Source organism: Pavona decussata, unplaced genomic scaffold, assembly GCF_977016875.1.
Source record: "Pavona decussata unplaced genomic scaffold, jaPavDecu1.1 SCAFFOLD_58, whole genome shotgun sequence".
Lineage (NCBI taxonomy): Eukaryota > Metazoa > Cnidaria > Anthozoa > Scleractinia > Agariciidae > Pavona > Pavona decussata.
In genome coordinates this window covers 3551161-3577599 of record NW_028145480.1, presented here as the reverse complement: position 1 = coordinate 3577599, position 26439 = coordinate 3551161, and the positions used below count along the sequence as shown (strand labels likewise).

The window sequence follows — 26439 nt, the reverse complement described above, 5'->3', positions numbered from 1 at the left end:
AAATAAACCGAATTAAGGGCAACGTGAAAGCATGACCACACGGCGAAATGATACATACACACCGGCAATAAATATTGTTTGCGCGAACAGCATCTATACCTTAGCTGTATCTTCAGTTCAATATACATGAAATTTTAATGTTTTCTTTTCAAAACGAGTAGTTTTAAAAGGAGACTTAAGCTTATATAGAATGGAGGGAACTGAAAAAAAACTCCGCTATTGGCACCGAAAACGCGAATTTGTGAAATCGATTTTGGCGTCTGTGATAGCCGCATGTCCATGTTCTGTCAAAAGATTTATTTTCCCTCGTCGGGGCCTCAAATCGATTTTCCTTGAGCAAAAGCTTAGTCTTTTCTCCCTCTTTTCTCAACGTTTAGACATTATTCTAGTCATCGACTAGGAAGTAAACGGCTGCCTCGGTTATTTGTTGCTATCTTGAGCTTGTCTCTAACGACCGAGAAATTTAAGACTATTACACGCTTTCGCCTAGTGAGGTGCGTCGAAATTAGCCATGCCACATGTTAAATGAATTCTCACCTCAGAAGATGTTACTTGTCCCTTGTGCGGCTTTAAGCGAAATGTTCCTTGGCGAATTCGCACATGAACGGCGTGGGTGTTGCCTTAAGTCGTCGAAAGTGTGCCATGGAACCTAATTTCTTTGGCATATTGTCAAAATTGCATCTACCCGTGAACGCAAGCGCGCAAAACATGTTTTCACGTGATGTCAAACGTCTGAGTTTCATGTGTCAAACTTTGAAGTTTTCCCGCCCAAATGTGAAGTTCTCTCAGTAGCATGGGTGTTCTCGTGGTTCACTCTGTTCTCTTGACCGTTCACTGTCAGCGTGGTCAAGAAATCAGCAAAAATCTCTTCACTGATATGGAGAGCCGAAAAAGTATCGAGGACTTTCTCAGAGACGTGGATGAAGACTTATTGATATATGCTGGTGAATTACGAAGCAATGGTTTTACGTCAACAGCGAGCGCAATTTCCACACCGCCACCGAATCACAATACGCCTCAAAATCCGAACCTCGGGCTTCAAACGGACTTTACAAGACCAGGACAATGGCGACAACACGGTAAATGATGTTTTCCGCTGTTGATTTGCTTTCTACAAATAGTTTAAGTGATGATTTGAACCACAATCCTGTAACTTCTGTAATGTTCATCGCAAACGTGCCCGAATTTACTGCGAGTGATCGCTTTGAACAAACACGGAGTGTCTTCAAATTTTACGTGCGTGTTTGCACGCACGCAAAAAACTGAAAGATTTTTTGCCTCCAATAGCAAATATATTGTTTATTTCAATAAAATGTTTTGCTGGAAAAGCTTTTTGTTGATTTTTGTGTCTTTGTCAATTCATATATACGAAAGCGACCTATGCGTAAACAAAGAAAATTTGCATGAGCGGGTTGCAATTTGATATACCAAAGGTCTTCATCAAAATGCCGTGAATTTTAGCAATTTTTGCGTTCAAGTGTGTTTTTTCGGCAAATGATTAGTAGGTCACCATATTATTTTACGTCAGAAAATATTTGTTTAATCATTCCAATTTGATATGCAGTCAATTATGGAAGCCAACTATATTTCTTTATCTACTGCGCATTTTGGTGAATTTTAACGGCCTTGGAAGAATTCAATTTCTGCAAAACCTATGGAAACACGACAGGAGTCAAAGGGTTAAGAGAGGACGAAACACTTGCTTGCACCATGGTCTCCAACAGAATAGAGTCTTGGAAAGTACACCTAGGAACTGTTCGAACGTAATTCGACTGTTTGGGAGCCGTGTTTCCAGTCAACGATTTTTGAAACTGCACCCTTGCTGATGCGTAATCTCCGCCCAACTTCTGAAAAACAATAACCCTGCGCAAGTTCTTTCACTCGATTACGTAAATCGCTTGAAAGTGGGACGCCTTTCTGATAATTTCGTCCTTTGTTGTTGATTGAAAACATCTTAACTTGAGCAGTGGCACTGATCAGTGTCAAAAATAAAACTTCACATTTGGGCGGGAAAACTTCAAAGTTTGACACCTGAAACTCAGACGTTTGACGTCACGTGAAAACATGTTTTGCGTGCGTGCGTTCACAGGTAGATGCAATCTACGGTAATGGTCATATTATCACTTTATGATGACCTATCTCTTTAAAATAGTGAGCCGCACGCGTGGTAAATCAACCACAAATATTTAGAGGCATTGTTTGGTGCGAATTGTAGGGCGCTTTTGATTTTCGGTCTTTGTTGGATTTGATGACTTTTGATCTCTTTCAAAGGGTATGCCTTCTGTATTTTCTGCCTTTCAAGCATAATTCAATGTACATAAGACAATTTTGTGCGTGTTGGCGGCGGACCATAGTTAGCAGTTAAGCGCGATGTGAATAGGGATTATTTGTTTATAGTCAAGCATCATTTGTTTTCGTATTAAATTTTTGAAGCGGCTTTCCGTGGTTTTCCACCGATCTTATGTTGATGCTTAACAGTTGGCTGAGAAATAGCGCTGAGCGATAAAATGTTTGTGCACGAAATAAACTGAGCTAACGGTAAATCACACGGCAAAATGATATGCACCGGTGATAAATATTGTTTATTTATTTATTTATCTTCAGGCTGATGTGGGGGAACATCCAGAATTTAACCCGAGATCGATAAATCGACGGTTTTTAAATTCACGCCTTGCGAACAAAACTACCAGAAGTTATTTGAATTAGTTAACAGCTTGAATCAGTTAACAGGTTAACGAGCTAGCTCGTTTTTAACCGTTTTATGCTAGTGGTGGTAGACGTTTGACGTTTCGACAGGTAACGACGGTCGCTATTCTCTGCTATACTCGGAACACTGAAAGTGGCTATGACGTAAAGGGTATTTTCCTCCTCCCCGTGAGTCGCCAGCCACTTATTATTATACAAGAATAGAGAAGATGACTGGGACCATAGCTGGGACATTACATGATGAACATGCCAACTTCTCAGCCTCTCACCTGCTTGAGTCTTGAGCCGTCTATTTTCAATATGCAAAATTCTTACGTAAATACTGCGAAAGTCTTTCTTCTATTTAATCGGTCACCCGTAATTCAAATGTATTTTTCATATATTTGTATTCAGGTATGACAATTGATTCAATTGTTTTTCTCAGAAACGTCTCTTAAGTTGGTAATACAGATGTAAATTAATGTTTCGTGGAAACATTTTTATGAACGACAATGCGCGATCACTATGACAACAGAAGACTGCCAATCAGGTGACGGGAAAATATCAACACGACTTTCCCGGAACCTTCGCATATAACGCAAGCTACAATATCTTAGGTTTCTGAACGTGGTACCTTTGAATTTCAATCTTTCTGATATCAAAAACTATCGAGTAGAATACCACTGGCCCGAACAATGGAAACGCTTCGTTATGACGGTAAAGTTCTTTATGAAACCAACCCGACAACGTACTATGAAAGGTAAGTTGACCACCAGCGTTATCAGATCATGACTTCCTTGTTTAAAATATCCAGTGCGTTTAACATCATGATCATACTGTTATTGGCAAAGCACGACTTTCCCGGGTGATTTAAATTCTACAGTAAGCTAGTGCGCCATTAATTTAAATAATTTAGTAAATTTATGCGACATTTTCTTTATTTTAATACTCTGCTAAGATTGAAATCGTATGAAAATGTTCAAGGTGGTTTGTCTATCAACATATGGAAGACAGAGAGGGGACAAGTTGGTGTCTTGCCCAAGAACCCTGCCCGGATAGAGATATTTTTGCTGATTGTAGCTACTGTTAGTATATGCAGATACCGTTAATCCATGCCGTCAGAAATAGTCATTTTCTGTTATCACTCCAGAGAGTGAATTGCGAGAAACGCTTTGTTCTCACCGGTTGATAGTCACTGCAGATTCAAGCACGGATTGCAGAACTTTCAAAAATAGGGCTCCCCTCCCAACTTGAGTTTTAGAGATCGTCAGTGCTTAGGGCATCACACGCAGGTTGGAAGAGCTGTGATTATATTTAACAATAATTCCAAGCGCTGAGTTGGCTATCTATCATCTCATATCCAAGAAGCGTAAAAAAATATTTGCAGAAGTTGCTAATTTCTCTTTGCAAGAACAACCAGACACAATTTAATGGTCTGTATTTCTCGGGCATGATATAATAGCTCATATACCATGGCCGCTGACCCATGTAGGAATATCAACAAACAAAAACCAAGCAATGTTTTGTCAACTTTATTATGTAATTTTTCTTTTATTTATTGCTCAGAATTCCTAGTTTTATAAATGTCATACAAACTCGCATTTTTAAAATTAAATAATTTATATAATATTATTCTTGCTTTTCCTTTTCTTATAAACGAGTTACTTTGTACACAAATTTGTATTTGAAATACCAATTGATAAATTTTCAACATGCCAAAACACTGTTACAACTTCATTCTTTTCACAAAAATTAAACCAAAGAGAATTTCTTCAGGCCAAAGATCTTCGATAAATCTGTGTCCACAGGGTAGGGATGATTACCTAAGAAAAAAAAAGTACGTTACGTGAACTCAGTTCAACATGTTGAAGGCAGGCACAAATGTTTTTTGGAATACATTTTTGCTTAATTATCTCTGAAAAATTACATTTTTGCTTAATTATCTCTGAAAAATGGTTGGTTACCCCCAATTTTCATTTTGGGTTTTAATTGCTCTTTCTGAAATCTGCTTTCCCCGCAAAGTCATAAACCACACAAAAATACTTATTCGTTAGTAGGCACCGTCCTTGACAACGCATAATATACCAGAGTAATTGACATGTATTAACCCGGTGCTAATGTAACGTTACTTACTCAGTTTGGTTCTGAATACTGTTTCACCGGTAAGCCTCTGTCAGTATAACGGTACTAAGGAGGAAGGAATATCGCCTCATTAGCCTTTTATCTACCTGGGTGTGTCCCACCGGATCGAAAATGTCCAGTGTTATATTGCTATCCATTAACTGTAATGCTAGACCTGACTACCATTCACTTTTGTCGCGTATAAAAGGAAACTTTGTATTAAGATCTTGCAGCAGTTTGTCATTGTGTGAAGTTTTGGTCCGATGAGTACATGAAGGAGGCTGTTCTCGTGAAAAATGGTTAGAGAGCTAAAATCACTTTTCCCATGTAAATTTTTATCTGCCCCAAACCACGTTGGTTTATACGGCCATTTCTTTCTGTTATCTAACTCTTCTCACATTAACTTCCAGTTATCATTTCTCTTAATATAGCTGTTATGATGCTCTATCTTACTCCTTGCCTTTCACGGATCCTACCAAGGTTTTCTTTGAATTTGTATGCAAAACTTGCCCTTGAAGGAGATGAACCCGACTCCGAATTTTGACATAAAACGACCCTTCGTGAATTCCACAGCTTTCATGACTATAGCAACTAACCTGAATACTTTGTGGCAGTAGCATTTGCACGACTGGTGTCCTAAAAACGGAGACAAAATGCTATAACACAGAAATCATACATTTTCATGTACATGGCAAACAGTTTTAAAACAAATCTTCTTGAAAGTTGAACTTTCATTTGCTTGTGAAACGCCACTTGTAGATCGTCGCAACGAATAATAATTTTTTTGTTCATGTTTTCCTGTTCGAATTCATCATTTTATGTGTCTTTTTTACTACTGTTATCCTGATGGCCTAATGGATTAGTTTGTTGGATAAAAGCGCTGAAAGTAAGAGTTTTGCCCATCCCTGGTTACATGCGGATCATCATTAGTATTCTGTCTCCTGGAACATGGGTAACAGCCATTTGAAATGTGTTGCGATTCGTAAACCTTTTTTTCGCCAACACTCCTAACCGCTGTTCCCAAAACCAAAGAACTAAAAATGTTTTACTGCTACCAAACTTGAATTTTGAGATCGAAAATACGAGTTAGTATTCTGTTAAGTCGGCGTTAGATGCGACTGACAAACGATAGATTCAGCACCGCCCACGAAGCATGCCTACTCGTCCAATTTGCATTTTGTAGCTGAAATATTGAGTAGCTGAATTCTTAGGGGCCGCGTTCAAGTACAGAAATGGAAAGAAAAATTTGCCTTTGGGCCATATGTTCATCTTCTCCGTTATACCTTGGTTGTGGCCATTTTGACGTTGTTTTGTAGAGGTGCGGAAAAGCAATGTATCAAATATGTTGAGAGGAAATATTGCATGGACCACAACGCCCACGGGAAATTCGCTTTCCTTCGTTGGAGTCAGCTATTGTTTTACTCGGTAAATCTTTTGTGTTTTGACGTAGATGTTTTTGTAGTTGTCGTCGCTGCTTTTAGTTCCCATATAAAACGAAGAGTCTGATTCTCCAGTAGCTAGGGAACCTGCTTTTAATGCATCCTTGTTTCTCCTTATTTTCTCTACTTACGCGATTGGCCAATGAACATTGCTAGGCTCTGTACACTGCTGTAGTCTCTTTCCCTGAAGTGTGTATCCAGGTTGAGGGTTGTCCTATTGGCACGATAATGTGAAAGAAACGAAAGAAGATAATTTTGTATTTTAGTAAGAAAAACGTGACGTGACGTCATTAGCGAAGAAGTCCTTGCCTCAAAGGCGTTTGTAGCGGTGGGCACCGTTGCCGTTGGTAATTCAGTTGCTGGAATCTGCGGAGTATTCTGAAAACATAACCGATATTTTCATCAGTGAGACAAAATTTGAAGTTACAATGCTACATTGAAGCTCAGAAATTTCAATTTAACGGAATTCGCGGTACCACCAAAACCAAACTTTAATAGTAACCACGTGTTTGATGTGGTACAGTTACCTAACGAAGGTTTATAATAAAGGAGAGATTTACATCAGATTGTCCAAGGGCGTGAGATGTTCGACGTTGTATGTACAAGGGCGATGTTTTTCCAACATAAGTATTTCATTGAGTCAGTTTAAAGGAGCACTTTTAAGTGTCATTTAGGTGCCCAGAAAACGCTTGGTTTCTGGAGCAATGTAATAAAAGAGCCAATAATTAATTTCCAACATCGCGTTTTTTACAGGTCTGGGAGGATTCGCCAGATTGACAAGTAATTTATGTGCAACTTACAAATGCGTCTTTTTACCTGACCATGCGGCTGTTGGCTTCCGAGAAGGCATGTGTTGCCTGCACTTGGTAATCCTTGTCCATTAGCCGCCATGATGTGAACTGTCTCTCTAAATGACATCAAAACACAGGTAATTTAGGTCCGTATAAGCTCAATGACCCAATGCTCGTGAGGGTATCGCAACTCGTGAGATCTGGTATGGTGATGGTAAAATTCAAATTAGCCTTTTGCCCATCACAAACAAAAAATAGCTTCTGTACCTCGACCCAATGATTCCACAACAAAGATTAATTCAATTGTTTTGATCGCCCGAGTTTTAGGGCATTAGAGAGGTTAAGAATGACGTTTACGGCAAACGGCAAACCCCACGTTTGTCGTTTGCCGAAAGCCCGATTCTTAATCTCTCTATTATTTGTGAATGTTTGCGCACGTGGGTGTGCGTAGGTGGTGTCAATGGTTCCGGTTGGCCATCAAATTTTGAAACACACGCTAACAAGATTTGTGGGGGTGTAAATTGTAACATGAACTTCGTTTGTAGGACACATTTTGCCCTCGTCACTTGAGTGTTTTAAACTGCTTCAGATCTTGTGCCTAAGTTGGGTTTGCTGCGGGTGTCAAGTTGTAGTTTGTGCCTTAAGTTGGCTGAGAAATGGCACTATGGAATAAATTTTTACTTACGGGTTTTAATGACTGAGCTTGAAGCGGAAAATTATGCCGCTCGCAAACCATTAGATTGTTTATGGTCGAACTTCAAAACTTATTCGTGGGATGGGTTGTTTTAATTTGAATACACATAAAATGTCTACAAGAACTGGGGATTTGTTATTTGAATCGCAATTCTGTTCTGATTCATATGGTTTTAAAACTCTTGAATAAAAAGACCACCTTTATCCGTGCCGAAGAAACCTGTATTTTCTGTAACTCCGCGGCTTGCAGTCGAGTACAGCTACATTATGAGTTAATAGCCAATGGTTTCGTATTTTAGGTTCCGTTTTTGGGGCCGGTTTTAAAACAATGTTCTTCTGGTACAGGCTTAAATTTGTCTTAATTATGTACGTTTTGATTCAACATTCTGTTCATTGGGCAATTGTAGACTGGATATTGCGAGGCTTTTTTTCCCGCCATTTTTGGCTTCGGAAAATGTGCGGGTAGGTCATTGTACAATGAAATTCGCCCGGTGTCTCGTTGACAAAGCTGTATCCTCGTTAAATCTGTGCTTACCTTGTTAAGAGTCCTCTATTTCCTCTTGAATTTCTGGTATTTTCTATCAGCGTAGAGCTTGACACGAGGACTCTTTACCTTCCGATTTAAAACAAGTTTAATATCGATCACTCTGATTCGCCCGCGTTTGAGCATGGGAACAAGTTATCCGTCACAGCTCTGTGTGCCTCCATAAAAGGGCACTCGCTCCTTATATGTCGTTGGTAAACTTCTCTTCGTATTCAACATGTCTAACGCTCTCTTTCAGCTCATTGCCTCAAGAATAGGAGAAGATTCAGCGTACGTATTAATAAACCATTTCTTATAAGATGTAGAATTCGTTGCATCTGGAAGTATCTAAACACATTTCCATCGTTTTGAAGACTTCCAACTGAACATAAGCCTACACTTGTAATGCTCCTAAATTTAATTCGTATCACACAATTACACGCGTTTCTCTTCCTTATTTAGCTTAAAAAATGCGTACAGTTTCATCATTATCATGCAGTACATTAACTTCGGACTTTGCCAGTTTACAATTGTGCAATCTGCTTTGCTTGCTCGCGTTACTTGCGATACATTTCGTGACATTATTCATTTAATTAATTTCCAAGTTAATATTCTATCGTGCAATATTTAAGTCACCGACATCAGTGCCGGCTTCTTTCCCTACAAACTGTTAATTTCAGAACTTCATGTAGATTTTTTTGTTGTTCTTAGGCACAAAATGTTATCTATGATTCGTGCATATCATTGATCAATTTTTTTTTTTATTTTTAAGAAAACCTGGACGTTTTTAGTGCGATTTTTGTGAAGATTCAAGTTCTTTAGTCAATATTATCCCGTAAAGACAATCGAGATGAAAGAGAAGGCCTTTAAATTGGCCATAAACAAAGCTGCTTCGTGTCCATATGAACGAATATACAAGCGTGATGACCAAATCAAACGCACGGTGTCTGAATGTCACGTTTCTTTACCAAAATGAGGAAAACTAAAACATCTTATCATCTGAGAAAGCAGTTATCACAAAAATTGATTTTGTCATGTAGAATCGGTTGGCTTCTATTCAGTCGAAGAAGAGATCTCAACCCTCTCCAATTACATTTTAAAGTGTTGTATAGCACAGGGAAATGCCATTCAACGTACATTTGACTTCTATCAATGAGGTTCTTTGGTGTTTTACTTCCTTGCTAAACTCGTAGGTGGCAGCAGTATTTTAAGCTGTAAAACAGTGACGTATCCCTCTTTATCATATTGCATATTTTTTTAGCGAGACTGATTGACAGAAATTGAAGCACCAGTAAGAAACACAGCTTTACGTTTTTGCTTTTTCCTGTCATTTACTTAATAACATTCTTTTACCCTGAAAAACAAATAATCCGAAACTATGTATTCATTTTTTCAAGAAAACATAAACTAGAATGTCACGTTTGCCTTTTGCCGTAAACGTGGGGCTTAGTCTCTCTGATATTTACAGAAAACTGTTTTGGCGTTCAATATTAGTATCTTAAAGCTGGATCCTTAACAGTCTGGTGGAATTAAATCCGCGCCTTCAGTCGGAGTATTTCTTGAGGAACGGACTGTAATATTTTCAGTTGCATCCACCTAGATTGGGAAAAATAGAAGGAAACATATATTATTTATTTTGTTTGTTTGTTTGTTAATTATTTTGTCATGCCCACCAATCTGTAATTTACTTGAAAAAAGGATAATAGAAGGCTAAAGTAGTTAAATGCGTTAATAGAATCTGGTTTGTTAGAATGGCCATGCCAGTTCATAGAAACAAAAAATAAGTGCCTCTGAAGGTTGGAAATGAAAGTGAAATTCAGCTTGACAAAGTCGGGATTAGTTGTTCAGGTTCTTCTGCTGTTTGACAATGGTTTTCTTTCTTGGAGTATTCACTTCAGTCATCCCGTTGGTGTTTTGGAACTAAGTCATCATTTAGTCGCCACGACGTAGCCCCTTTGTACGACTGGACGTGTTTTTCTACAAATTTCAGCAATCAAATACTGTGATTGAATATAAACACGAAGCTAGTTACCTGTATACTGGTTGTCGTCAGTGAACGTGACCTTGGTAACCTGAAGAAAAAACGATTTTAGATGGATCTTAAATCTTTCTTCGGTTTCAAGTCCTTAAAGAATTTATCGTTTTTAGCTAACTTGGGTCAGGACTTCTGGTCTCTCTTCTCCGCAGACTCCTTAATAAAGAAAGGAGCGAAAGTCCGAAAAGGGAAGAAAACGGAAATGGAGAAAAAGTTCCCACCGTTTCCCGTGCTGCTCCTTATTTTACTCTCTCCGGTCCTTTATTTGTCTCCGCTGGAAAGTGAAAGAGGCCTTTACAGAGGAGAGGCTTCTTTTAGATAATGATAAACTGAGGGCTCTCCTGTTGCAATGTACCTTATTTGTGTACTTGTTGTTACTTTTCTTGTATTAGCTATCGTGTTTATAGAGGAAGTACGTTCAAACCTTTTAGTTAATCGTAGTTTTACCTGATTTTGTACTTTAATCGCATTTATCTTATGTTTTTTAGTCTTTGTTATAGTTTTTTTTAAAGTTATGTCCCTAGTCTTTTGCCACAGTGCATCACAAGACAGAATCCATCTCTACTGTCTCTCTCTCGAGGGAGATAGCTGCCTATCTTCGCTGCTATTTCAGCTGGGAGTTTCCTTTAGTTAAGGAATAATTCGGGCACAAAGAACGGGATTGCTCGAGTCAAAGAATAGAGTAATGACTGGGAATATACGCCGGTGAACCACATTATCTTCTGGAGTGTCATTCTTTGCCTTTTTCCCAATTTTCTATAGCGAATAACGTAATGTCCGTTTTAAGAATTTTGTTGCTTCGTCGAGATGTATCCTGTTTTTAGTTTTTTTCTTACCAAATGTTCTGTTGTTATGTTAAAAGCAGGCTATTGTTTGAGCGGTTTTCAATTAAGTGCCGTGTTTTGATCAAAACCAAAGTTATTCTGGTCGATCGCAAACATACGTAAACAACACATTAAACCAAACAGAATTCAAAGCAAAAGCGTGTTACCGGGTTCAAGCGGGAAAATGTGTGTGAACAAGCCAAGTCCTTTTGTCTTGCTACTCGTTGGTCGAGAAAGTGGCTCGAATTTTATTAACCAATCAAAGAGCTACACTCGAGTGTAAAGAGGTCGACCCATCATTTTCTTTACTTACATGATAGGACAGCCGAGGTTGTTGGGTTCTGTACACATCTCAACTTTCTTTCCCTTCTCGGAGTAGCCCGTTTGTGTTCCAACCTATTGAAGTAATGGCAATATAGCTTTTAACAAAAATAAACTGTCGGTTGAAGTACCATGATCGTCAAATTGGGTCGTTTTGGAACTTTTCTCCTTAGGAAATGAACTCTACTTGGGGTAGTGTCGCCAAAGGACAACTATTTTGTTCACAGTAAAAGCGTTCATTCCCTGTTATGCAATATCGCTGTATTTAAAGGAAACACACAACCGAACCAAAGAAACAAAGTTCACTGTCTGTGGGTATTTGTAGGGTGTGCCACGTCTGGCGGTCGACTTTGTGCACATTTTTTAAACACTACAGGATCCTGCCAAATGTCAGAGTCTATAGTGGGGATTACAGCTAGTGATTAGCCCGAAGTCATCCTTTTAAAATCGATTACTGAATTTGTTTTGTGGGCTACGAGGCTATCTTGAATTAACTAGTGCTTCGTTATCATCCTTACAGAGCTGGCGTTTTCCATTTCCAAGCTACTAATGATGCCACCACTTTTGGCCAGACGAGCGAGAAACATATGTCCTTCATAGCCAGCCATTTCACTGAAGACAAACTGAAAGGACAACAATACAAAAAGGTGCGTGCTTCAACGTCTTGAATTGCTATTTTAAAAAGAACCTTCGAGCAGTTCTATTCCCTTTAGGCAGAGTTTGATTTTGAATATTATGAGGATTTCCAGAAGAAAAACCCAGCCAGAGGTAAGACAAGTGAGCAATCAACTAAGAAGATCTGGGCCTGCGAGAGCGCTCAGGGACAAACCATGATAAAATTGTCCAAAGCCATTCTAAAACTATGAACATTAACGAATAGTACTGCTCAATGGTTGAGGATGCTATCTAGACCGAAAAGTTAGAACATTTTCTACATTTTAGTAAACAGTCAAGCACTTTCTAACCTGCCCTAGTGGAACACTTTTCATCGCACATCGACATTTACCATTCTTATCAGTGTTGGAAAATGTAAACAGGTTTTGCAAAAAGCGACGCCTGATTTGTTTATTTTATCTGATTTTTACTTAGATGAAATCCTTAAACAAGAATAGTTTCCTTTTCTGACAGTTAAATGGTGGTGCTTGTCAGTTGTCTGGTACCTTAAAATCGAATGAAATTTAATCATAACGGAACTTACAATAGAATAAATGCTAAAGATAACTTGTCTAAGCGAAAGATGTTGAACGATGGATGTACCCGATGTAAAATTCAAGTCAAACAACGTTCTTCAACGGATTCCACATAAAATTAATTATCTCCCGAGTTCCTAACTTCGTGGTCATATCGCTTAAAATGAAAATTGAGCACTTAAAAACAAAAACAAATTAAGCTGGAAAGCGACACAATGTTTCGCAGGCCCTTCGCCCGCCGTTTTTCACGTTCCCATGGTGCCTCGCACCCTTTTAAAAGCGAACGGTCCTTGGAGGAGGCAGTATTTATCCCTAACAAAAAATTGAAAAAAAAATTTCATTTTGAAAATTTTCAACTTGAGAAAACCGTACTACCAGGTAGTCTTCATTGAATGTTCATGATGCGTAAATTTGTCCACCAAAAAAAGTCGGAAATCTCAAGCGATGCGATTTTCCCGTAATTCGGTTGTAATGTCATCGACAAACAATTGACAAGGAAATAACATGACGTGAAACGGCCGACGATATCAGTGAACGCAGTGCTAGATGTTTGGATTTGGCGGCTTAGCTCTTTGTCAAAACAATTAGCTCCACGACTGAAGACCAATCAGACAGATTTCAAAAGCAGATATTTCTGGATGTGACGGTTTAGCTTTTGTCCCTTACAATTAACTCAATGAGGGAAACACGCTCGAACGGTGGTAATGTAACGCGTCTGGCTGTACTTTGAAGACCTAGTGTATGCCTTTCCAAGTGAAACAGAGGTAATTACCTGTTCTCAACACAGCCATATTTAGTTTCCTGCTAAGTTCACCAATTTCCTTCCGACCACACAAAATATTTGAAAGCCGACACGAAAAAGGTTGTTTAATCGTGTTGCTTTGAAGGTGATGATCAGACTGAGAGTCTGTATGCCATTTACTGTCTGTTATGCCTACACCCTTGATAAAATTGACAGGTGATAGTCTGCAATCGTAATTAACTATTTTGACAAGTCTAAACAACCATTTGACTCACGGGCACGGTTTCACGAAGGCTAAATTCCCGGCAGTCTGAAATTTTTACCTTAATTACATCCATTTTGAAATCACTGGTCATCATTGGAATCTGATTGGTCCAAAATGGTGCAATTTATTCCCAAATTGCACCATTTTTTGCTCTAAATCGCATCCTTTCTTTAGCCCATCAAAATGGAAATGAAGTAACACAAATAGAATATTAATATTGACAATGATACTCTGTGATTTCAAAATTGATGTAATTAAGTGGTAATTGAACTTCGTGTCGTGCAATTTTGGTCTGAAATCATACTTGTGATTTCAAATCAAACTCGCGCTGCGCGCTCGTTTCATTTTGAAATCACGCGTATATGATTTCAGACCAAATTGCACTCCACTCAGTTCAATTACCAATATTAATTCAACGGAACGGGTCGTGTAAATATCTGTACGTATTCTATGATTTTTTTTTAATTGCCAAGCGATTACAAAAAGTTAAATGGTTTTATGTAGCTCAGCTGGTAGCCGATAAGTTTTCTGCAATTTTGCGAGATTGACGAGCAATTGTGGCTTGTCACACGGGCACGGCTTCACGAAGACTAAATGCCGAGCAGTCTGAAATTTTTATCTCATCTCAAGTCTCCCATGAAAACCTGCCGAAAGTGTATCAAATTAACCGGTATATATAGAAGTTTGACATCATTTCCACTTGCGCTCCCCTTTGGTACATCCGTGATTTATAGCCTGTCCGACGTCTTCGTGACAATTGTGGATCGAGCCGTGACAAGTAGTGCCAGTGAGTCAGACTTCAGAAATTGGCGATTTCATACTTTGCCCTAGCTGGCAAAAATGGTCATCCGCGAAGCCACGTTCTTTTTCCTAATCGCGTTGCAATTCTAAACGAAGATAAAATACTTTCGGGCGGTTTGAATGAGGCATTCCGTAGAAATTATATCATAAGAATTTCTGACTGCTGGTCATTTAGTCTATCTGAGACTCCTCCCGGCTGCCAAGCATTTAGCCACTGCGTTTGCTATTCCACATTTCTTCAAGTCTAAGAGCAAAATTTACCTTAAATCAGTCACAAAGCTCTCAAAATAAGTTTTTCACTTTCAGATTACTCTTGCTTATTTGGTTGAATGTGTGGGCAAAATGTGCGAGTTGCGCAGAATTCAAGGCAGCCCAATAAGCCTGTGGAAAGTTTACATAATATTGTTTGCTGAAATCCGCGTAGAAAAATTTCTTTCGCCGTAAAAATGTCCTCAAAGAATGAATGAACTGTAGTAGAGTATTACATCTTACCTTTATAGAAGAAAATGCTGCGGGTTCTTTGGAACGGATGCGAAAACAAGCTATAATCCTGCTGAGTTTTTTTCTTGTCGGTGGATGAAAGCCTTCTGAATTTGGGATGAAACAGAAACTTTTAATCGGAGGACACTAATTAAGGTGCCAGCCTTGACAAGTTCAAGTACTTTATAGATTAAGATCGTGCCGCAACAGCGGTGGAATTTACAATTGAGGTCATATGCCCTTAATTCATATAGCACAAAACCACAATAATCGGTTTCCATTTGTCTTTGCCTGTTTTCCTGTTATATGCTATTTTAGTAGCTAATAAAAGTGGCATGCCGAACAATCTCTTGTGATCGCTATAAAGCTATTCACTCCACTGACTCTCGATGACTCTTTGGAGTGGACTGTGACCCGCCGATCGATGGAAAAGGAAAAAACCAAATATGGTAAGAAAACAAGTTTGTTTTTGAATATTTAATCCCTTTATTCGTGAAGTGCCCAAGCTAAAAGCGGAAAAATTCTCAAAAACGACCCGAAAATATTCAACTTGAAAATCAGTACTACACTGTAACTTTCATTTGATGTTCATTATAAGCTATTTTGTCAACAGACTTAAGTGGATAGAAAACCGTGAAGTGATGAAAGGTATCCGCAGTTAAATCCTTTTATACGCGTCGATAGGTAATTAACAAATGATTAGAGTGGAAGGAGGTCGATTAGCGGCCCTGTTAGATTTCAAAAGCTAATGTTTTAGCTAATTTGCGGCTTAGCCCTTTGTCTAAGCAATTAGCGCCATAAAAAGTTCACTGAGGCTCAAGAAAGTTGATATTTGCCGTAGGATGTTATGGTTTCGCTTTTGTCCACACACGTAACACCATAATTGATTCACCCTCCAACGCTCAACGGTGTTTGCTACATCAAGCACGAAGTGCTATGAAAACAGTTGGGTGTCGTTTTGATTGAGTGATAAAGCTATTATCAGAATACAAAAACACTCGTTACTGTATTATGAAGACCTGCCTTTAATATGCCCTTTGTTGTGATAACAGCTTTTTAATTGTTTGGATAACATGTTCTTTGCGAAAACACATCTGTATTTATTTTACCACTGAGGTTTACCAATTTCCTGACGACCACACGAAGCAGCGATATTGCTAATCCTCTTAAAGCAATGTATTTCCTGTTTTGGTCATCGTTTGTTTCTGTTGTGATCATAGTTGAAAATCTTAGCTTATCAACATGTACTGATTTCATTTTAATTGCGCCCACCATGTGTCTGTTTATAAATAGCTGCGTTTCAATTTATTTAATTTTATTTTAAACAACTATATGCCATCCTGAGTTAAATCACACGTGGATGAAGTTCGCGAAATACCCCCGAGAGGCACCAACCTCAAGTTTTCAGTAAAAGCTGGCTCTTATTATGATACCTTTCTATTGATTTCAAACATGTTTAGGTGGTGTGACGAAGCGTGTAATGTTAGAGGGGAGTACCCGCAGTTGTAGTGTAATAAAGAACCAAAACAAAACTATTAAAACAGAAACGGCTTTAATTAAAATTGAATTTATCCATTTTACTGTATACATGTATCTAATATATTTACCAGGATCGTAAATCGGCGCTTTTACGTTACTAAGAGCCATTCCCCCATGAATTGTATTTTTTTAAGCTCTTTTTTTTTTTTTAATTAATGAACCCCAAAAATTGTGAACCTTTTAGTCTTAGTTAGAACACAGATATTAGCCACGGGTATATGCCTGTCAAATGGCAACTTTTATTTTACCGGTTCTTAAAATAAATATCAAATGATTTTGTGCAAATTTGAACAATGGTTTAATAGCATCGGGTCAACCAGTCGAACGGAAAGGAATTTAACTGCTTATTGACTGAGTGTTTGTACAGCTTTTGTCGTTTCCAGGGATTTAATGTCATATTCATGTCATCTTTTAGAATTAGGTGAGAAATGTCAATTTAAAATTAATATCGCAAAGGTGAGATGATTAAAAACTTAACACACTCAACAAAAGCGAAAATGGCCATGCATCACCATTGCATTATAACTTAATTGAAAAATGCTTCCCTGTTTTCTTTGTTTTCACTTTGATTAAGGGCCCGTGGTAAAATCAGAACATAGTGTATTTAGGCATCTTCTATTTAGTAGATGCGGGATACGATTGTTTTTCAATGTAAGTATATTAATACTTAAATGGCGGCGCGAGAAGACATTTTGTTTGCCGAAGTTGTTATCGTCTCTGTCTCGCTGCTAAAATATCTTGTGCATTAATTCAGCTGTATCGCCGTGCCAGCAGTTGTGTGCCGTATTTACTGAATTTTAAGGGAAATCAGACTTTCGGCACCCAAGCTCATGGTAATTTTCACGCTTTTGTTTTTCGGTCTTTGTACGATTTGATGACTTGTAATCTCTTTTAAAATTGACGCCTTTTGTATTTTCAACCTTTATCCACTCAGTGTACGTTAAACAATTTTGTACCTGTTGGACGCGGGTCGTGATTAAAAGCTAAGGGCGATGTGAATTGCGTTTTCTTCGTTGATCAAGCATTATTTGTTTTCAAATTGATTATATAAAGCGGTTTTGCTTTTGCACCGATCTATGTTGATGCTTTACAATTGGCTAAGAAATGCATTAAGCGATAAAATGTCTGCACTTGAAATAAACTGAGTTAAAGGCAAGATGAAAACATGGCCGCACGAGTAAGGCGAAATGATACTCACCGGCCATAAATATTGCTTGCTCGAACTGCTTCTTTAGATTAGCTTTAACTTCAGTTCAATAGACGGGAAATTGTACTGAGTTGTCTAGTAGCTAGAGAGACTTGAGGTTAGATATCACGGAGAGCACTGAAGGAAATCTCTGCTGTTACTGAAAACACGAATTCGTGAAACCGATCCTGGCATATTAATTGCCGCATGTTCAGTCTACAGTTTTCATCCCTCGTCGAGGCCTCACGACGATTTTCCTTGAGCAAAAGCTTAGTCTTGTCTCCCTCTTTTCTCACTTTTAGAAGGTATTCTAGTTATCGACTAAGCAGTAATCGGCTGCTCCGGTTATTTATTGCTATCTTGAGCTGGCCTTTAGCGACCGAGAACTATGAACAGATTTGGCATTTATAGACTGTTCCATAATGCTACATGCTAAATAAATTCTCACCTCTGACAATGCTATTTTCCCCTTGTGCTTCAAGTCAAATATTCCGTGGAGGATTCGCACATGGGCCGAGTTTTCCCCAAAACAGGAATTAATATATGTAAAGTCGAACCTCAAATGTTGAAACCGTTTAAACGGGCCTTTACGGCGTGAGTGAGTTAAATGGTTCGAAAATATGAATATTAATGATCAAACTAAATTTGAATACATTGTAAAGCGAAATTTAACGCAGTCTCGTATTACCATGCAAATAAACTTCATACAAACACTGTAAACTTTGGTCTAAAACTTCAATGTCCAGTATCCATGTATTGGCTCTAAAATGTTGGAGCAAATTGATTTGTTTTAAAGAACAACATCGTGTGCGGATTGCGGTATCCAGTATCCAGTGTGCTGGGCAAGTATGAAACAAAACTGTGCAAAGAAGACAATTACGGCAGCGAAACAAACCAACGAACGTTCTTGTAAACTGTTGAAAAAAAAAATCATATAAAACATTTCATTGCGGAACGATTCGGGCAGAAATCACTGGCTTGTTGCCCCTCAAAGATCACTGAATCTCACAAAGCAAAAAAAAAGTTCTAATTTATTCACACGGATTCACATGTGAATATTAAAGTACTGAAGATGTCAATAAGGCTGCGTTCGCTGAACTTTCTCATAATATATTGAGATAAACTTTTCCTGAAAAGTAAATATAGTAAAACTTCGAACCTTCTAGGGCAACTGAATTTGGCTCGAAGAATCGCGGGGTAAAATATTGACCGAAGCAAATCCAAGAAAAACAACTTTTGTTTCGAGGAATCGGGAGTTTCGAAAAGTCGAGGGTTCGAGTAAGCAAAAATCCACTGTAAATATGATCCCCGCAAAAGTAATGACAAGAGAAATTACAACGTTCAGTTTAACTCTCGCGTATTTAGCTTAATACTGGATTCCATCACCATTCTTCGAAGCTGCGTAAGTTGAGTAGCATCGATTTGTTCTGTGTCTCCATCCATTAGAAGCACTTCTTAAAATATTCTACAACTTCAAGTTCGACGCAATGTTGTCAGCTTGGCCTTCGTCTTCTTTGTCGCTACTTTCAACATTTTTATCAGAAGACTGTTGCTATACTATTTCCTTGATGTTTGCATGTGTTGGATCAAGGTCTTGGCTGCAAATCACTCCATGAGATAGTTGGTTCTTCGTTGCCTGTAAGACACCTTGATCCATCGGCTCAATAAGCCACTTTGTGTTTTGAGGGAGAAACAAACAGGTAACAGAACCGTCGCTGACTACCTAGCCTGGTTGTAGCTTTTAAAACGTAATACTGAAAACTGCCGATCCATGGCATTTGGTTCTGTGAAATAAAAAGGAAAATGATACGGCGGGTTGTTTCCAGTAGTTCTCATATAGTTCTGTTTTGAGCAGGTAGAATAACAGCTCCTAGTCGCGTCTTTGTGCCGTTTTGTGTTTACTTCTTTTTTCATTGATGTATGGCAATTGTGATAGCCCAACCGCCCTTGCCATTTGAAATAACGAAAGGAGAGACGCGAATGGTGAATCTTAGCCTTTTAAGCCTTCTCAAACTAGGTATGTTTACATTACTTACATGGCCGCGAGATAATCACACGGCGTATTTCTCAGAACAAGAATCAATCCTCAACTTTGTAGTGCTTCGCTTCTAAATTTTTTCGAATGCAGGGTAGTATAACCAACGTATTCAGAGAAATATAATGCAAGGATTTCCGTTTCTCGCTTGTTCATTGATATTCTGGTGGCCTGTTTTCAATTCGCTTGTGTACATTTATTGTACACAAGCCGTTTCTTTTAGACAATCGATGTTTTGGGAAAGTTGTGTTTCACCAAAAAGGTTATGATCGCGATGTTCATTATACCATAGTGGTCAACTCACCTTTCATAGTACGTTGACAGGTAGGTTTCAAAAAAACCTTACCGTCATAACGAAACCAGTGTACGAGGCAGTGGTATTCTACTCAATAATTATTGATCTCAGAAGGATTGTAATTCAAAGGAACGACGTTCGGAAAACTACCATATTCTAGCTTACAATTGATTTGCGTTATACACGGAAGGTTTGTGTTGATGTTTTCCCTTCACCTCATTGGCTGAATTTTCTGTTGTCGTGGTGATCGCGCATTGTCGTTATGTTAATGTTACCACGAAAGGTTTATTTACATTTCTATTCCTTCCTAGTTCCTAGAGAAACGTTTCCGAGAAAAACAAACGGCTTAACTGAAAGTTTATATTGGCTTTTCGTTTACACATTGTCATTATGATCATGTTTAGACGGAATATTTATTTACATCTTGATTTCTTACAAGAGAAACTTTTCTGAGAAAACAATTGTGTTGAAAGTTTGCATTAGCTTTTTCGCTCATAATTTATGTGCAGAAGTTACGTTTAAAGAGAGTGCACATTGGAATTTTGCATATTCAAAATAGACTACTCAAGACTCAAATGAGAGGAAGCACTCTTTCCTCTTCTGAAGATAACGAGAGAGGCGACTTGGGATGAGTGAGGTTAAAGTCTGTAAAAAGCTGTTGAACAGTTTCTGCCTTGTGATTCATATACTGAAGTAACCTGGTGGGCCGATGCTTAACAATCAGTAAATTTCAATGTGACATTTTTTCCATCATTTGGCTGAGATTGTTATCGTATGAAAAAAAGTTCAAGTCAAGTCGTTTGTACATCAACATTTAAATGGGAGAGGGGCTGGGAGAGATATTTTTGCTGATTCTAGCCACTGTTAGCAAATGTAGATACACACTCTCCTTTTTTTTTGTAAGAATTTTTAGAAGAAAGTTGAGGCTGAGATGAACTTAAATTTAAGAACATACTCAGAACATTACCCAGGCTGAGAGTCAGTTAAGAACATTTTGCGACCAATTGTTTTTAAAATGAAAAGCATAAATACGGATAAAATAATACAGGCAAAAATTCAGTCTATATTGTCCAATAGGTGTCTTGGTCACGTATGCATAGATTTATTGAAATACTATAACAGATAACTAAGAACATCGTAAGAACTTTTCAGGCTTAAATTGCCAAAAGAAATGTAAAACGTTCAGCCTCAACCCCAAAATTAGACGTTCTTAAATAATATTTAAAAGAGTGTACCGTTTATCCATGCCGTCAGAAATAGTAGTTTTCTATTATCACTCCGGAGAGTGAAAAGCCAAGAACGCTTTTTTCTCACACGTTAATAGTCGCAGTGGATTTTAGTACAAATTGTATCACGGACAAAAATAACGTTTCCTCCGAACTAGAGTTGTAAAGATTAGACCTAGCCGTCCGTCAGTGCTACCGTGTGGTTAATTACCACATGATTTACACCGTTCCTTTCTATTTCATAATTTTACATTTTATCCTTTGTCTGCTTACGTTACAAGTTACAATCGTTACCGAAAGTCCTATACTTGATATTTACAGAAAACTGTTTTCACGTTCCATATTCGGCTTAGTGTTTCCAAGGTGGATCGCTAACAGTCTGGTGGATAAAATCCGCTCCTTCAGTCAGAGTAATGATTAATAACCACATGATTTACACCGTTCCTTTATATTTCATAATTTTACATTTTATCCTTTGTCTGCCTAAGTTATAAGTTACAGTCGTCACGGGAAGTTCTATACTTGATATCTATAGAAAACTGTTTTCACGTTCCATATTCGGTTTAGTGTTTCCAAGGTGGATCGCTAACAGTCTGGTGGATAAAATCCGCTCCTTCAGTCGGAGTAATGATTAATTATCACATCATTTACACCGTTCCTTTTTATCTCATAATTTTAGATTTTATCCTTTTTCTGCTTGCGTTATCAGTTACAATACATACATACATACATAATCTTTATTTGAACACGATGATAATTAAATTTAAACTAACCTTATTTACGTTACATTAGAATATTTCCGGTATAATAATGGTTAATAGTAGGTTAATAGTAGACACAATTCTGTTGTTTATATCGTGTGGTTGATGCAGATGTGCGGAAAATCTTTAAAAAAGTTCTCAGCGCCGACCCGCTTTCTGAGATAGTTAAAGTTCGGGGACGCCGCTGCCTCCTTGTCGTTGTAATTAACAAAATTCCATAAGGACGAGCCTCGATATGAGAGAGAATCTTTCATATATCTTGATTCGCACCTTGACATTTTCCCGTTCCATATTCTTAGTGTTTCCAAGCTAGATCTCTAACAGTCTGGAGGAATAAAATGCGCTCCTTCAGTCGGAGTATTTCTTGAGGAACGGACTGCAATATTGTCAGTTGCATCCACCTAGATTGGGAAAAAATAGAGGAGAAACCATTTATTTAGTTTGTTTGTTAGTTATTTGCGTCATGCCCATCAATCTGTAATTTACTAACAATTGTTCTAGGTGCGCTCCATAATATGAGCTTATCAGTTTTGTTACCCTGGCAACATACTGGGTTCCAGTCCTCCCTGCTACTTAAGAATTTGCTGGCCACCTTTGGCATTTTATTTTGATATTTGCCAATGGTGCCTCATCTGCATGATCCAGCAAGCGTATAAATATGTTAGGTCGCGTTCGTGGCCTTGTTTCATGTTTTTTGAAAATCACTAAAATATTGAAATCAGGTTGGAGGAGACTGGAAAAGAGTGAGTTGCCATGGGAACCGAATTTTTTTATAGCCGTAGGTGTATTGCCTTTAGAACTAATAGCCTGCCAGGTTTCAATGGTCTCTGCTGTAAATTGACTGAGATAGCTCTATTTATATACTTGATGTTATATTGAGTTGAGAATATGACGTCATCAGTCCTCTCATTTACATATTTTACACATTTTTCAAACGTGAATATCTCCGGAACCAATGCAGATATTTAGAAACGGTAAACGGCGTTTTTAATCTTTCCTAGAATTCTATGTGATAAAAATTCTAGAGGTAAAAATTTGATCATAGTAGCACTTTAACAGAGGCCTCTTTCGTGCTCCAGCGGAGACAACAAGGGAGTGGTGCGGGAAACGGTGGGAACTTTTCTCCATTTTCGTTTTCTTCCCTTTTCGGACTTTTCGCTCCTTTCTTTATTAAGGAGTCTGCGGAGAAGAGAGACAAGAAGTCCTGACCCGAGTTAGCTGAAAACGATAAATTCTTTAAGGATTTGAAACCGAAGCAAGATTTAAGATCCATCTAAAATCGTTTCTTTTTCAGGTTCCGTAGGTCACGTGCACTAATGACAACCACTATGCAGGTAACAAGCTTGAGTGTTTATACTCAATCGCACCATACTTGATTGCTGAAATTTGTACGAACACACGTCAGTCGTAAAGGGGGCTATGTCATGGGGAGTAGGGATGGCGCAGAGGTGAGAGCACTATCCTCCCGGTAATGTGGTTCCGGTTCGATTTACGGTCTCGGGGTCATCTGTGGTTTGAACTGATTGGTTCTCATCCTTGCTCGAGAGACTTTCCTCTGGCTACTCCGGTTTTCCCCTCTCCTCAAAAACGAACATTTACAAATTCCAATTCGATCTTAAGGGTTTCCCCAATTGGTGTTCTGAGGTAAATACAGTGACAATAAGAGGAAAGTCCACATAACCAATTTAAAAAAAAAATGCTCAACCGCTTAAAGTGCTACTATAATCAAATTTTTACCTCTTGAATTTTAAGGTTTATCACATAGAATTCCAGGAAAGATTAAAAACGCCGTTTACCGTTTCTAAGAACAATGTCACTGCAAAGAATCAAGCATTTCTGATACAAATTGGCTGAGATATCTTTTTTCATTATAGTTGACCAAAATTCGGTTGAGTTTGTGACGTCATCACTTGGCTAATTTGCATATTTTAAAAACTTGAATATCTCTGGAACAAAAAGAGATATTTGAAAATAGTAAACAGCATTCTTCTTCACGTACAGACTACTTGTTTATGTAGTTTTATCTTTGTTTATACTTAAATTGCATATATCTGAGTCGTTATTGAAGTATTTTTTTCAGGTTATTTAGTCCCTAGTCTTTCCTAACAATGCATCGGAAGCCAAAATCCATCCCTACTGTCTCTCTCTCCCTCGAGTGAGATAGCTGCGATCTTTGCTGTTATTTCAGCTGGGGGTTTTCTTCAGTTAGGGAATAATTCGGATACAAAGAATGAGATTAGTGACGTCAAACGGAAGAGAAATGACTGGGAATATACGTCGGTGAGGCGTGCCATTCTGTGCCTTTTTCCTAATTTACTATAGCGAATAACGTAATTGCCTTTCAATAAATGCTTCGTCTAGATGTATCCTAAGTTTTTTTTTTTTTTTTTTTAACAATATTCTGTTATGTCAACAGCAGGCTATTGTTTGAGCGGTTTTCAATTAAGTGTCGTATTTTAACCAAAATCAAAGTTATTCTGGTCGATCGGAAACAGGCGTAAACAACACATTGAGCCAATCAGAGTTCGAAGCAAAAATGTCTTACCGGCGTGTGTGAGCAACTCATAGTCGTTTTGTCTTACTTCTCATTGGTTGAGAAAGTGGCTCGAATTCTATTGACCAATCCCAGTGCTAAAACTGAATCTGTTTGTTGATGGTACCCCGTCATTTTCTCTACTTACATGATAGGACAGCCGAGGTTGTTGGGTTCTGTGCACATCTCAACTTTCTTTCCCTTCTCGGAGTAGCCAGGTCGTGTTCCAACCTATTGAAGTAATGAGAATACGGCTGATAACAAAAGTAACGTTTTTTTCGTTATTTTCCGTTTGAAATGTTTCTCAAAATCGACCTTGATAACAAAAATAAACTATCAAAAAACAAGTAACAACATGATATGTTGAAGAACCATGATCCCAACTTAGGTCATTTTGGTTCTCTACCTGGGGTGGGCAAAGGGCATATAATTTGTTCACAGTCACAGCGTTCATTCTCTTTTATGTAATATCGCTTTATTTAAACGCAACATACAACCTAACCAAAGAAACAAAATTCCCTGTCGGTGGGCAGGTACGCGAAACGTCAGAATCTGTAGTGGGGATCACAGCCATTGATCAGCTGGAATTCATCTTTTCAAAATCGATTGCTGATTTTGTTTCGTGAGGTAAGAGGCTATCTTGAATTTAACTATTGCTTCGTTTATCATCCTTACAGAGCTGTCGTTTTCCATTCCCAAGCTGCTGATGAAGCCACCACTTCTTGCCAGACGATGTAGGAACTTCTGTCCTTCATAGCCAGCCATTTTACTAAAGACAAATTACAAAAGAACAACAATACAAAAAGGTGCGTTTTTCAGCGTCTTGAATTGCTATAAAAGAACCTTGGAGCAGTTCTATTCCCTTAAGGCAGAGTTTGATTTTAAAAATTATCGAGGAGTGAGCAATCAACTAAGAGGACCTGGGCCTGCAAGGCGCCCAAGGAAAAAATATGGTAAAATTATCCAAAGCTATTCTAAATCTATGAACATTAACGAATAGTACTGCTCAGTGTTATTAGTGTGAATTGTCACAGTTAGAGAAGTTAAAAGTTAGAAGACCTTCTACAGGATAATAAACAGTCACACAGGCGAGTGCTGCTTGATAGCTTTCCGTCCACGGACGCAAAACTTACCACATAGATTAACGGGCAATACACCTGAAAGCTCCGTGTTATTTAGTTTGACTAAAAGGGTTGGGGTTAAAAGAGAAATGAAAAAACAAAAAACAAAAAATACCACTTGAAGATGATTGGAAATTTACTTAAGTTATCAAAGCTTAAGCACTTTTGACCCTCTTTTCTTTCTTATGAAATCGTATGCTTTTTTAAAAATAAAAATTCATGTGTATATTCCGCCGTTTAACTACACAACATCTTAATGCTGTCTGCTGCAGTAGTATCCTTCACGGGTCAGCAGGCACATTGATAGCAAGACGAGATCAATTACCTTCCGTGTCGATATGTAAGAGCTAATCTATGTTTGTTGTCAAAACAGTTAACTCAGTAATACGACACGCTCGAACGGTGTTTAATTTACCTTATCAACGTGAGTGTTTGTCTGGCGCTGTTTGATTGAGTGATAATGCTCTTATCAGATTAACACTCATCACTGTAGTATTTAATATGGCCGGTTTTATAACGGCTTGAATAATGATTAGTGTCCGATTACCAATCTCTTCCGAAAAGAGAGCTGTATTTATGTTCCCGCTATCAACATTTTCATTCCGACCACAAACATTTTAAAACCAACATACTCAAGTTCCTTAAAGGTCCTCAAACGATATTGTTTCTTTTAAGTTCGTTGTTTGCCTCACTGCACAACTGTTGATTCAGTGACGGGCGATATTGGCCACTCTATGACTCACAAGGTTCAAGTTATTTTAAACACGTCTCACATGGTCAATCACACATGGGAAAAAACGGAAATGCTAACCGGAGGTTCCGCCAGCTTTGTG

General features: G+C 38.2%; 3 long non-coding RNA genes across 13 annotated transcripts in view; 1 reads left to right on the top strand and 2 right to left on the bottom strand.

Annotated features, from left to right (window-relative positions):
* The window catches only part of LOC146479723 (uncharacterized), a 199417-nt gene that overhangs the window by 138735 nt on the left and 34243 nt on the right, over window positions 1–26439 (top strand). For 9 of the 11 annotated variants that reach the window (XR_014864888.1, XR_014864889.1, XR_014864887.1 and 6 more), the window contains 2 exons: window positions 11953–12079; window positions 25163–25291. This is a non-coding gene — a long non-coding RNA (uncharacterized LOC146479723). Of the gene's footprint in view, window positions 1–5616; window positions 5693–6998; window positions 7174–11952; window positions 12080–25162; window positions 25292–26439 lie in introns of those variants that run through there. The other 2 variants (XR_014864884.1, XR_014864883.1) reach the window with 2 other exon arrangements.
* On the bottom strand, window positions 4326–7175 carry LOC146479732 (uncharacterized). The gene is made up of 5 exons (XR_014864879.1): window positions 7062–7175; window positions 6377–6459; window positions 5403–5442; window positions 4819–4872; window positions 4326–4508 (listed from the first exon to the last, which is right to left on the bottom strand). It is a non-coding gene; the product is annotated as an uncharacterized LOC146479732 (long non-coding RNA).
* On the bottom strand, window positions 8257–25302 carry LOC146479731 (uncharacterized). Its single transcript, XR_014864878.1, has 4 exons — window positions 25161–25302; window positions 24634–24716; window positions 10285–10324; window positions 8257–9848 (listed from the first exon to the last, which is right to left on the bottom strand). It is a non-coding gene; the product is annotated as an uncharacterized LOC146479731 (long non-coding RNA).